The sequence below is a fragment of the Tamandua tetradactyla genome, chromosome 17 (assembly GCF_023851605.1).
Source record: "Tamandua tetradactyla isolate mTamTet1 chromosome 17, mTamTet1.pri, whole genome shotgun sequence".
Taxonomy (NCBI): Eukaryota; Metazoa; Chordata; class Mammalia; order Pilosa; family Myrmecophagidae; genus Tamandua; species Tamandua tetradactyla.
The window spans coordinates 41,375,644-41,388,250 of NC_135343.1; positions in this window are offsets into that span (position 1 = coordinate 41,375,644).

Sequence of the window (12,607 nt, forward strand, 5' to 3'; positions counted from 1 at the left end):
TCACAAGGCTGAATTCACATCAAAGTGCTAGTGAAAACGCCATCCTTCAGCTGTAATGAGAAAGAGTTGATACTTAACAATATAGATAGCCATGGAAATGGAAAATAAAGCCACTGATCACATTCCCAATGCAGATCACTTCCTGCTCAAACTAGCTATATGACCCTAGGCAATTTACTGAACTTTTCCATTCTCATTTTTCTCATATTTAAATAGAAACAATAATGCAACTGGTTCTTAGATACTATAAGGACCAAATGAGACATCATATCTAAGTGATTACTACCGTGCCTGCCACAGAGTAAACATTTAATAAACATCAGTTACTAATAGCTATAGTAGTAGTAGTGAAAAAATATTATCAACAAAAAGACGGAAAATTAGAAAGTTCTGATGTTGATTTTGGGAATTTTTTAAGATTTTAGTGTTCTATCTATGAATAACAAAATTAGACTCCCAACTGATATCACAGTATAATATTAGAATTTTTGTTCTGTCTTTTGAATGGTAGCCTAAGAAAATCACCATTTTATACCCATCAAGATAATATTTGTTGTAGGTGACATTTGTCAATAAGTGATAACACTATGGATGAAAATTTGATGGGGATAATCCATAGAGGCAAGAAGGCTGTTAGATAAAATTTAAAGTACTGAAGGAAAAAATGACCAACCCAAAATTTTATATCCAGCAAGACAAGTTTTCAAAAATGAAGAGAAAATTAAGATATTCCCAGATAAGCAAAAGCTGGGGGATTTGGTCACCACTAGACCTGTCCTACAAGCAAAACTAAAAGGAGTTCTTCCGTCTGAAAGGAAAGGACACTAGAAAATGAACCGATGTGGCATAAAGAAATGAAGACCTCCAATAAAGGTAACTTTATTTTATAGTACTATTATACCATGTGTTTTTCTTTAATATTTTTAGTGACAAATCTTCACACACATACAATTCATACATGGTGTACAATCGATGGCTCACAATATCATTACATAGTTGTGTTCATCACCATGATCATTTTTAGCACATTTGCATCATTCCAGAAAAAGACATAGAAGGAAAAAGAAAAAAAATCATACATCCCATACCCCTTACCCCTCCCTTTCATTGACCACTAGCATTTCCATCTAGCCAATTTATTTTACCTATTATACCCCCTATTGTTTATTTATTAGCCATATATTTTTTTTAACCCATCTGTCCATACCCTGGATTGTACCATGTTTTTTTGGTTTTCTGGTTTTTGTTTTGGTATATAACCCCTTTTTCTCTTACATGTTCCAAAACAAAATGCACAAAAAGTAATTACAAATTTATGGTTTGGGATATGCAATGTATAAAGATATAATTTGTAACAACTACAACAAAAGTGGGGGGGGCAGGGGAGTACAGGTACTGTGTGAGCATGCTATTGAAGTTAACATTTATGCTGTTAAACTTAAATCCCATGATAACCACAAGGAACATATTTGAAAAAGCTATACAGAAGGAAATGAGAAGGGACTCAAAATGTTACACCTCAAAAATTAACTGAATATGAAAGTAGGCATTAACGGAAAAATCAAGGGACAAAAAAAAAAGTAGGACTTAACAGAGGCCACATAATAAAATGGCAGAACAATTTCCTGCATTCTCTGTAGTTATTTTAAGTATAAATGCAATAAATTCTCCAGTCAAAAGGTAGATAATGGGGCGGTGCTATGGTGGCTCAGAGGCAGAATTCCCACCGGTCATGCCAGAGACCCAGGTTCGATTCCCCATGTCTGCCCATGCAAAAGGGAAAAAAAAGGCAGATAATGCATTACTGTCAGAGTTCTCATCTGAAAGGTCTACTCATCAAAAGTACTTTGCTTTATTAACTTATTTTGTGTGGCCCATAGAGTGCATATGCATTTTACATAGTATGCCACTGATTAAAAAACTTACTTATTCTTTTCATCACAGATCCCAATAAAATGCTGTTTTGCGTATTTTAAGAAAGGCCCTCTAAACATCCATTGTAGTTACCCAAGAATAATTAGCCTGGGGAAAAGATCAGTTAAAGTTAATTTTCTACAAGTAGGAAGTAAAGTTTGTTAGTAAATAGTGTTAGAAATGATTTGATTTGTACTTTAATTTGAAAGTTGAAACTAAAAAACATTACAATTTTATTTCATACATTTAACAGAATTCTAATTATAGCTGCAACAAATTAATTCTTAGAATGAAGAAAGAATCAAATGTTGATTGGATTTCTATTAGAATTTTCTGACAAAATTGTTATGTGCTAAATGCAGTGTGGTGTCCTGGATTGGATGCTGAGACAGAAAAAATGGACATTAATGGGGGGAAATTGGTGAGATTTGAATAAAGTCTGAAGTTCAGTTAATAGTAATGTACCTGGGTCAACTTCTTAATTTTGACAAATTAACCATGGTAATTTAAGATGTTATCAATAGGGAAAGCTGGGTGAAAGTTTACAGAAACTATCTCTATTATCTTTGCAACTTTTCTACAAACCTAAAATTATACCAAAATGAAAAGTCTATTAAAAAATTGTTAAAGACATAATGTGACATTCTTCATTCATTTTTAACTTTAGCAGCATGACCTTGAAGAGATTCAGTTTTGCAAAAATATGTGAAGACTGCACCAATTTTTCCAAGGGTCTCTCTCTCTCTCTCTCTTTTTTTTATTTTGAAAAAATGACATATTTACAAAAAAAAGCAATAAATTTCAAAGCACATCACAACTGGTTGTAGAACAGATTTCAGGGTTTGGTATGGGTTACAATTTCACAATTTTAGGTTTTTATTTCTAGCTGCTCCAAGACAATGGAGACTAAAAGAAATATCAATATAATGATTCGGCAGTCATATTCATTTGTTAAGTCCCATCTTTGTGTTATAACTCTGCTTTCTCCTTTGGTCTTTCTCCCAATCTTTTCATGTTGAAAGGCTGTTGATAAATATGGGATAGGGGGATGGAACTAGTTGACGTTCTTGGAGAGGCTGGCCCCTCTAAGTTTCAGTACCTATCTGACCTAGGAACCCATCTGGAGGCTGTAGATTTCTGGAAAGTGTTCATAGTACATGGAACTTTTGTAGAATCTCAAATAGCCCTGAGTGTTCTTTAGGGTTGGCAGAAATGGTTTTGGTTGGAGTTTGACAAACCGTGATAGTAGCAACATCTAGCTGAAGCTTATGTAAGAGCAGCCTTCAAAGTAGCCTCTTGACTCTATTCGAACTCTCTCAGCCACTGATATTTTATTTGTTACAATTGTTTTTCCCTTTTTGATCAGGAAGGCATTGTCCATCCCACAGTGCCTGGGCCAGGCTCATCCCTAGAGTCATATCTCACGTTGCCAGAGAGACTTTCACTCCTGGATGTCATGTCCCACATAGAGGGGAGGGTAATGCATTTTACTTGCAGAGTTGGGATTAGGGAAAGAGAGGCCACATCTGAGCAACAAAAGAGGTCCTCTGGAAGTAACTCATAAGTAGGGCGTCTCTTAATCCCTTGAAACCCTAATCTTCCTTAAAGTACCTATCCTGTTATGATCCTTGTAGAGTCTCTCCTCTTTAATAACAACGTGTCTAACTTGGCCAGAGCCTCACTTGTCCATAACTGCATTTTCTCCATCACTTTGCTCAACTAAATGTAATCTGGAATCCTTTGCAGTAATTGTGATTGCCCTCTGCAGTCAATCTGCACACCCCGTGTGTGTGTATATATATATAATATATCATTATATTTATTATAATTTATATTATAGTAAATCTATTATATTATAAATATAACTCATATTTACTATAATTTATAATAAATATAAATTTGTTATATTCATTATAATAAATTAATAAAGCAAAGTAGTTTTAATGCATTATAGGACTTTCAGATGAGAACCCTGACAGTAACACATTATCTGCATTACTGTGAGCCATGGTATTGTCAAGGAAGATGCCTGGTGAAAGGTGGCAGACTCTAGATTTAAGGGGGCAGCGATGTTTGAGGGCAGACTAATTTTATAAATGGTCTTTTTTTTTATACAATGACTACACAACCTCATAACTTTAGAACTCAAATAACTAATACTTAGAAGACAACCTATTTCCTCTACTTTTTCTGCACTGTAAGTACATAAAGAATTGAGGATATAAAACAAGCAAAGAGAATTGGCAAGCAAGGAAAACAGGAAAAAGGCACAAAACAGATGTACATAAGATATGTGAATTACGTTCAGAGATTTTTTTTTTGCCTTCCATGAGGTGCTATGACATAAGAAAGAAATCTCAGAGGTATATGACAAGAATATCCCCAAATTATGGCTCCATAGAAGGTAAGGGTTCACGTGAGCAAAGTTCAACACAAGCTCATACTCATTTATAATGTGAACCTGCAGATATGCTTATGTTAAAATTTTCAGATTATCACAAAAAGGTAAGAACACAAAAACGTGAAATCCAGGGTCCCTCAAATTTGTCTTTGGATCCCCAAATAGGGAAACTTGCTCAAGGAGTATAGACAGGTGAGATGTAGTATAGGAAGCATTAGTTAGCACAGCCATTAAGTCAGAATTCCTAGGCTTGTAACCCTAACACCTAATTGATCTTCTGCAAGTTACTTTGGCTCTCCATGCTTCAGTTCCCTGATCTGTAAAAGGGAAGTGAATATAGTATCTTCCTCATAAATTGTTGACAGGATTAAATGAGATCATCTAAGAAAAGAACAAAACATTGTGTCTGTCTGGCATTTGGTTCTCCCTTAGGGCTCTCAACACAGCCAGGCTTGTGCTAAGAAGGGGGAAGCTGATTAAAGACTCATAGGGCTAAGATTCCTTCCCAGTGGACAGTATTGGTTTACATTTACTTTATTTTCTTCTTTAACAATTTAAAGGGGCTCATGAAAAATGCTATTTTTGCGTTTCTTCATGTAGTCAACAGCCCCCTTCCTGTCTGCAGTATTCCTTGAGTTCCCAAGAGGAGATTACGGTTTTCGCTAATGAAAGCGCCCAATGGTTTCTGGTTCGATTCAACCATAATCATATTGTCAATTTTACAAGATGTTAATTAAGGGATAAGAGACAATTGGGTGTGTTTTATGAGGCCGTTATGACATGCTTAGAATGCCTCTGAGTGAGCCATGAGGTTGAAATGAAAGTACTTTTGGCCATTTCTCACTAGGTCTTAATGGCTCAATTAAACATGCCTTAAAAGGAAAGTTTCTTCTTGCTCCATTAATCGGTGTTTAATAATTTCTTTTGTTTTGAGCGTTTTGCCCCAGAGCAGGTCCTCTGAAGCTGAAAGAATTCTAAAACTCTGTTTCCAAACACTCTCCATTTTTTCCACTCACTCATCCCTCCCTGGGCTTGCAAAAGCTTTTGACTTTTTTTTGCCTGTCGCTTAAATTCCCAGGAGAGCTGAGGAACAGGGACATTTTTAAAGGAGCGCAACAACTGCCCTCCTAAGGCTCTGTACCACATAATCAACCGGTTTGGACAAGACAGATACACTCTAAGGAATGCCAGAGTGTCTGTCTTTACCATTTAAGTGAACATTTTCCCACATGTTTTTGCTTTCCAGAGTATCATTGGTGAAGACCTCAGAACTGAAGTTCACACAACTATATGATAGGTACATGGGGATCCAGCATCCCATTCTCCCACCCCACACCACCCACCCCCCTTTTGTAACACAGAGCAACAGAAAAATACAGGTCCAGGTCAAAGTCTCCAACAGCAGTTCCTTTTAAAATTAATAGTTAAAGAATCAGTTCGAAATGTCTATGAAGGAATAGTGTTAAGTTCCTTGTGACTTCAAATAATTGTTTACAACTCAGTAGCCATTTGTATTTGAGACCTTTTTCACATCTTTCTATTTGATACCCATCTCTCCCCAGCATCACATTCACTATGAGGGATAGTCTCAATAGAAAAACTTGTTTGACTTTTGCCATATGGCCTCCAAACTGGTGCCATGTTTAAAACAGAATATATAGACAGATGTTTAGAAGCATAATTTTAGGAGTTATGATGCCTCATTCTACTTCTGGCTCCCTGTCCCCAAATCCTCAGTCTTTGCAAATTAATACACCACATAAAGAAAGAATCTACTGGCAAGAGAAGAAAACCAGTGTCTAGTCCTGGCTCTACCACTGACTTAGGGACTCACATCAAGCTCTTACTGAACTTCCAAGGGTCTCAGTCATGGCATCTCATTTACTGCACACATACCCTATGCAGAGTCCTCTGTTATGAAGTGAGAGGCATGTAAATTTTTGCAAGTTCCATTTTCCTCCTCTAAGGGCCCCAAAACAAGTTGAGTTATCTGCTTCAGTACTACCCTTGTACCTTGTCTCTAGGGATCCTTTAGCATATCCTGGCTTTCTCAAAGGTTCTGCAATGGGAGAACCATCTCTTAAAGCTTTAAGGTACAAAATCTTTAGAAATCCCTGTAATCCATCTTGCTAGAAAAATCCAGCATGTGGTTGTTTAAAAGACTAATAATTTCATTTTATCTTAATAACTAAAAATATCCTAGCTAGCTACATATCAAACCTATTGAAACGGTGGCTGGATTAAATAATCCTATTGATGGAACAACATGCTGCATTTAAGTTACTAGAATGAAAAATCTTTTTTAATATACTTCTGTTTTCTTTTTTGTGAAAATACATATGTACAAAAAACCCCAATAAATTTCAAAGCACATCACAACAATTAGTTGTAGAACAGATTTCAGAGTTTGGTATGGGTTACAATTGAAAACAAAATCTTTTTCTTTGATTTAGACTTGGAAGTCTACAAAAAATTTTCTAAAAAATCCTTGAGAAGAAAATTAACTGTACTGTTGGCCAAGGTATGTGTTCTCGCGTGTTGTTTTTTTGTTGTTGTTGTTTTGTTTTTGTTTTTCTATACATAAGAAACTCTCCCAACTCCTGTGAAAAGTAAATTCCTCATCAACTAATAAATAGTTCATATGCCATTTGTAACCCAAATTCCAGTGAGACTGGAATTTCTGGAATTGAAACACTCCTTATTTGACTTGATGTGGCTACTTTAACAACAGAGATAAGACCTGACCTGGTTAATTAATTCACGATTAGAACTTACTTTTGGTTCGCAAAGTAAATGAAAAATGGTTATGCAGTAAAGATTATGGTTGTGGTTAGGTAATTGGGCTGATTTAGGAGGGAGGTTTGGTTATCTGATGGTTTTCATGAAAAGGATGAATTCAGAGGAAAGCTTCTGGAGAGTCAAAGTTTACATATACCTTATAATTAAGACTTAGAAAAATAATCAGTGTGAAGGTGGCAAGTCATCACAAGTGTCTCTAATATAAGAGGCCTATGCTGGGAACTGTGCCCATGCTGGGAACTCAAGCCCCAATAGCCCATGGTAAGTAGATTAATTTATAAGATCAGAAATCATGATGAATATTTGACGGTGTGCTGGAATCATGACCTTTTCTAAAGAAAGACTAGGACCGTACAGGCAAAAGGAACTTTGTAGCTTAAAAAAAAAAAAAAAAAAAAAACCCGCGATAATTCAAAATTCAGAAGACCTGTTTATGCTAACAAAATGAACTAAATGATCATCCTCATAACAAGCAAGATTGAAAATCTTTGAGTTAGAGGCATTTGTAGTATTTTGGGCTCCCAGGTTTCTGGGATTGATTCTTTGGTATGACCTTTGCTAATTGGAAGATAGATCGCTGTCCATGAGAAGGCCACCATTCTTTGGTAGACTCTCTGCAAAGCCTCTATCCTTGGAGTAAAATATCTACATTTAAATACAAGAGATAGTGAGCTTGAAAACCTAAATGACACAAATTGGCTTAGTCTCTTATTTTGGGAGATTAAATCGTGTTGCTCCCCTGACAAAAGGGATGTTGAGGACCCAAGCCTTGATCTTTTGGGCATGAACCCATTTGTAAATAAGACCTTTGAAGATGTTGTTTGTTAAGGTGTGCCCTATTTGAATGAAACTGGACCAATCCAATACGGCTGAAGGCCTTGAAAGCAAGGGAAATTGAATCCAGAGAGAGAAGCCGCTGAAAGAACAAGAAACTGAAAGTCAACGGAACCTGGAATCTGGAAGAGAAAAGACAAGACACTGCCACGTGCATTGCCAAGTCAAGAAACCCCAAAGATTGCCAACTAGTCAGAAGATACTGACCCTGGAAGGAAGCAAGTCTTGAATTCTCTGACATCATGAGCCAGTGAATTCCTGTTGTTTATGCCAACGCATTGTAATGTACTTGTTTTAGCAGGCAGGAAATGAAAACACTCACCAACAACATAATTAATTCTCCACATTTCAAAAAACAAAGTATGCAGTGTGAAAGAAAACTAGGATGTTTTGTGGTTTTATTTGCTTGTTTTGCTTTGTTTCACAGGGCAAACAGTGGAAATGTCTTTCTCATTAACAACCATGTGTTGTGTTTCTTTCATTTCAAATGGAGGAGGAGCCTCTGCTTTTAAATCTGTCAACAGGATATTTTGTTCCTTTCATATCAGATAATAAATGCCATCTCACTGCCTCATTAATGTTATTTTCATTATATTCCCCCAAGCACCTATTAGCCTCAGGAGCAAAAAATTCCTGGGAAGATCAAGTCATTCTGAATCTCTCCCATGGGCTCCAGCGCACACAGAGAACTGGAGGGCTTTCCCCAGGCTGCCCCTCTGTTACTCACTTTTCCCTCCACGTCCATCAATGTCTTTGGCAATAGGTGCAGCTGAGAAGACATGGCAAAATGTGCAGACAAAGACAGAGGGTAATCTGACCTGAGTTCAGATCTGGCCCGTCTTTTGCAAGCTTCGTAACAAGACTTGAGTTTCTTAAGAACAGTGACCTCTTTCTACTTCTTAAATTTCTTAGTGCTAGTAGATTTCTACAATCCTATCTCATTGGGTGGTTAGGGATTAGATTCATCTTTTTGACTATCACACAAAACAAAGGCTAGGAGATGCAGAAACTGAGTAGCATAAAGAAAAAATCTGTCATCATTTTCCTCACCATGAGAAGTAGAATTTTATAATATCAAAGTTGCTACCAGGAAGAACTGCATCTATATTAAGAAGGAAAAAAATGCATATGCACGGTTCAATTGACACATCTAAATGTAATGTGTATAGAAATTCAGAAATATATACATAGTTACATAAGTAATGGCATTTGGGTGATTTTTTATTAAAATTTTCAAAATGAAATTTTTATATTATGTTGAAATTAAGAACTATGAGGAATATATGTAAAGAAAAACACAAGGCAGGTACAGTTTTGTCCATTTAAATATTTTGGTTCTTTAATTAGAAAATTTTGGATTTTAAAGAAGAACATGCCACTTAAAAATAAATGAAAAGGAGAAAAATCAACCTTTAGAAACATTTCACTCTGAAAGGAAAAGTAAATAATGTTGACTCAAAAATTTGCCATTGATTTAATTTTAGAGCTTATAGCTAGTACAGATTCAGAGCTCTCAAAAAGAAACTTTGTAAAAGCCACTGCACAAGCCATGCTATTTTAAATAAAGCAATCTTACTAAGAAGGTGGTATTTACTTTAAACCCTTAATGTAAATCAATCAATGAACAAAGAGTATTGCTGAGCATTGAGTACAAGTGTTTACCCTTTCTCTGTCTAACATTTGCCTTAAATCTAAATCGATTCATTCAGTTACGCTTACATCGTAGAACTTGGCCTAGATCAAGATAACATAATAGTCAGGAAGGGCAGGAAAAGATTTTAAAAAATGATGGCCTAAGGAACAGTGGAACCTGTTGAGATGATTACATTCAAAAGGCCAGACTCCATACCTCTCCATAAATTAGTTAACTACCATTGCTTTGTAGGTTACACAGATAAAGACACCTAAATAGGAACTTAGACTTAAAAACATTGCCTGTGCACCGCCCCCACACACACACAATATATTAAAATCTAAGAGTATATTGTGAGGAACCAAGGAGGAAAATATTTCAGATCAACAGATTTTTTTTAAAAAATCAACTTAATTGAGGTATAATTTACATACAATAATAGCTTTTTGGTCCTGGGCCCTCCCTTAACCTCAGTTTCAGCTTCCAAGTATGTAAAATAATACTTACCTCATAGATGGGTTATGAAATATGAAATACTCTATGTAACATCCTATTACAGCCCAGCACAAAGTAGATGCTCAATAAATGGAAGCACATTCTTATGGCTCTGAAATTTGAACTTCCACCATTGGGATTGTTGGAGAGAAGTTTGAGACGAGAGTTTCTCCCTAAACATGCTCAAGCTTCAGTAGTACACATTTGTTGTTGTTGTTTTATCTCCAGGGATTCTTTTATCCTATTTTTTCATCTATGTTCAGTTTCCTTCTTCCTCAAGTACATCCTGCAGGGTTTATGAATGGTATATTCCCCACATCCTTACTTGGAAAATGTCTTTAAAATGTTCTTTCATTCAAGAGTAGAGCATAATGAATACCTTCTTTACAATTTTATACTATACCACTCAGTAATTATTGAGTTGATTCTCTTTTAACTTTGTTAAACACCACCTTCTCTGTATAACTCCACTATCACCTTTGATCTTTCTCCAACTCTTTAGGGGTTTTTGGGCTATCCCCATTGTAACTTTTTCATGGAAGGGGCTGTTGATAATTTGGGATAGGCGGATGGAACTAGTTGATGTTCTGGAGAGGTTGACAATCTTAGGAGGAATTTTAATAATAATTGAAAATATGGCCCGTGATGTAAGAACTATTCTGCAGGCTTCAGAAGTCCTCTGCCACCAGGTCGTCAGGTAAGGCATCACTGCAGAATCAATGAACTTCTTACAACAGCTGACCTGGTGTGGTAAAGCATACCCATACAATATAATAATGTGATAAGGAAATCAAAGTGCCATTGTGAATTGACAAATGCAGCAGTTCTTAAGTTTTAGTGTGCATCAGGATCACCTGGAAAACTTATCACAACACAGATTGCTGGGTCCCACCCTGCAGAGTTTCTGATTCAGTAGGTCTGGAGTGAGGCCTGAGAACTTTCATTTCTGACAATGATGCTAAAGCTGCTGGTTTGGGGTAATACTTTGAGACCACAGAACTACTGTTCATCTATCTATGCTGACCATATTTTAACAGATGTAAGTTCTTTGGGGTTTCAGGATGTAGATAAATTATTTCTCTGATATTGATCACTATTAAAAATAAGGAAGGCAGTGTTCTCCGAAATAAGATTCTTTTTGCCTGTTCGAAAAATTATTTGAAACCAATTGTAAGACTTGAAGATCAACTTACTATTTGGAGATTCACAAAGGGTAGTGAAAGCAATTGTATGATGAAAATGATAAAACCAGTGAATAAGGATTCAGAGAGCAGAGCAGAATGACATAGCCACGAGAAGCAGAGTCCACCAGCCAGCGACCTTTGGAGATGAAGAAGGAAAATGCCTCCCGGGGAGCTTAATGAAACAGGAAGCCAGGAGAAGAAGCTAGCAGATGATGCCGTGTTCGCCACGTGCCCTTCCAGATGAGAGAGAAACCATGACCATGTTCACCATGTGCCTTCTCACTTGAGAGAGAAACCCTGAACTTCATCAGCCTTCTTGAACCAAGGTGCATGGTCCGGGAAATGAAACCGGGTCTCCAGCATAGAAGGCAAGCATTCCACCACTGACCCACCCATGCACCCCAAACTTGTCATTTTAAAAATGAAAACTCCAGAGCCTAAAGAGGTGTAGAACTTGTCCAAAGTCTCACAACAAAAAACAGCAAGACTGGGATTAAAAGGAGACTCTCAGCTATAACTAGCATGATCCGTCCTTCTTGGATACATTTGCTAAGGAGCTTTCTGGCATCCTAGTCCCCAGCCTGTCCTGTTATTGAAAATCTGGCTCAATTGCCCCTGCTCTGCTCCTGAAACTTATCCTGTCACTGAGTGTCGTGTCTCGGTTCTTTCCTCATAGTGATCAATAAATAATAACCACATTCATTAAAGTAAGACTAGGAGCAACTGAAAACCACAACCAAACTTGAGACGACATTGAAACCAAGCACCTATCCTGGACATTTCTAGAATTTCCACACCATGTTAGCTTATGCACCGTGGGGCTTGTCATTCAGACTTATATTAAAAAAAATTTTTTTAAAAACCAGTGAATAAGTTACTATAAAAATAAGTTTGTCTTTCCCATTTAGCTTTTTCTGAGCTAAATATTCCTGAGCTATGGCACAACCCGATACGTGAAATAGGTTAAGAAAAAATCAATCAATCAATTAATGGATCTAAACAGAATATTGTTTTATTTCCCCATTCCTTCTGACCCTGTTTTTTCATTTCTTAATTTTTTCCTTTCTTTTTCTACCTTTTTTCTTTTCTCTTTATTCAACAATGACTCTACTTTACTAAATACTTCCAAATATTTTTCTTTTTTCTAGGGCAGTATATCAAGTACTGTATATCAAGTATAAGAAAGGGGATGAACTACTTAAGACAATCTCTTACAAACAGCTGGACTTAATAGGTTTGAATTAAATCCAGTGTGTTCTCTATGTAACTCTGGATAATTTTTCAAAGCATTAGCATTAGCTATTATGATGTCAAGTAGAAATGAGCACACATGCACACACACACCCC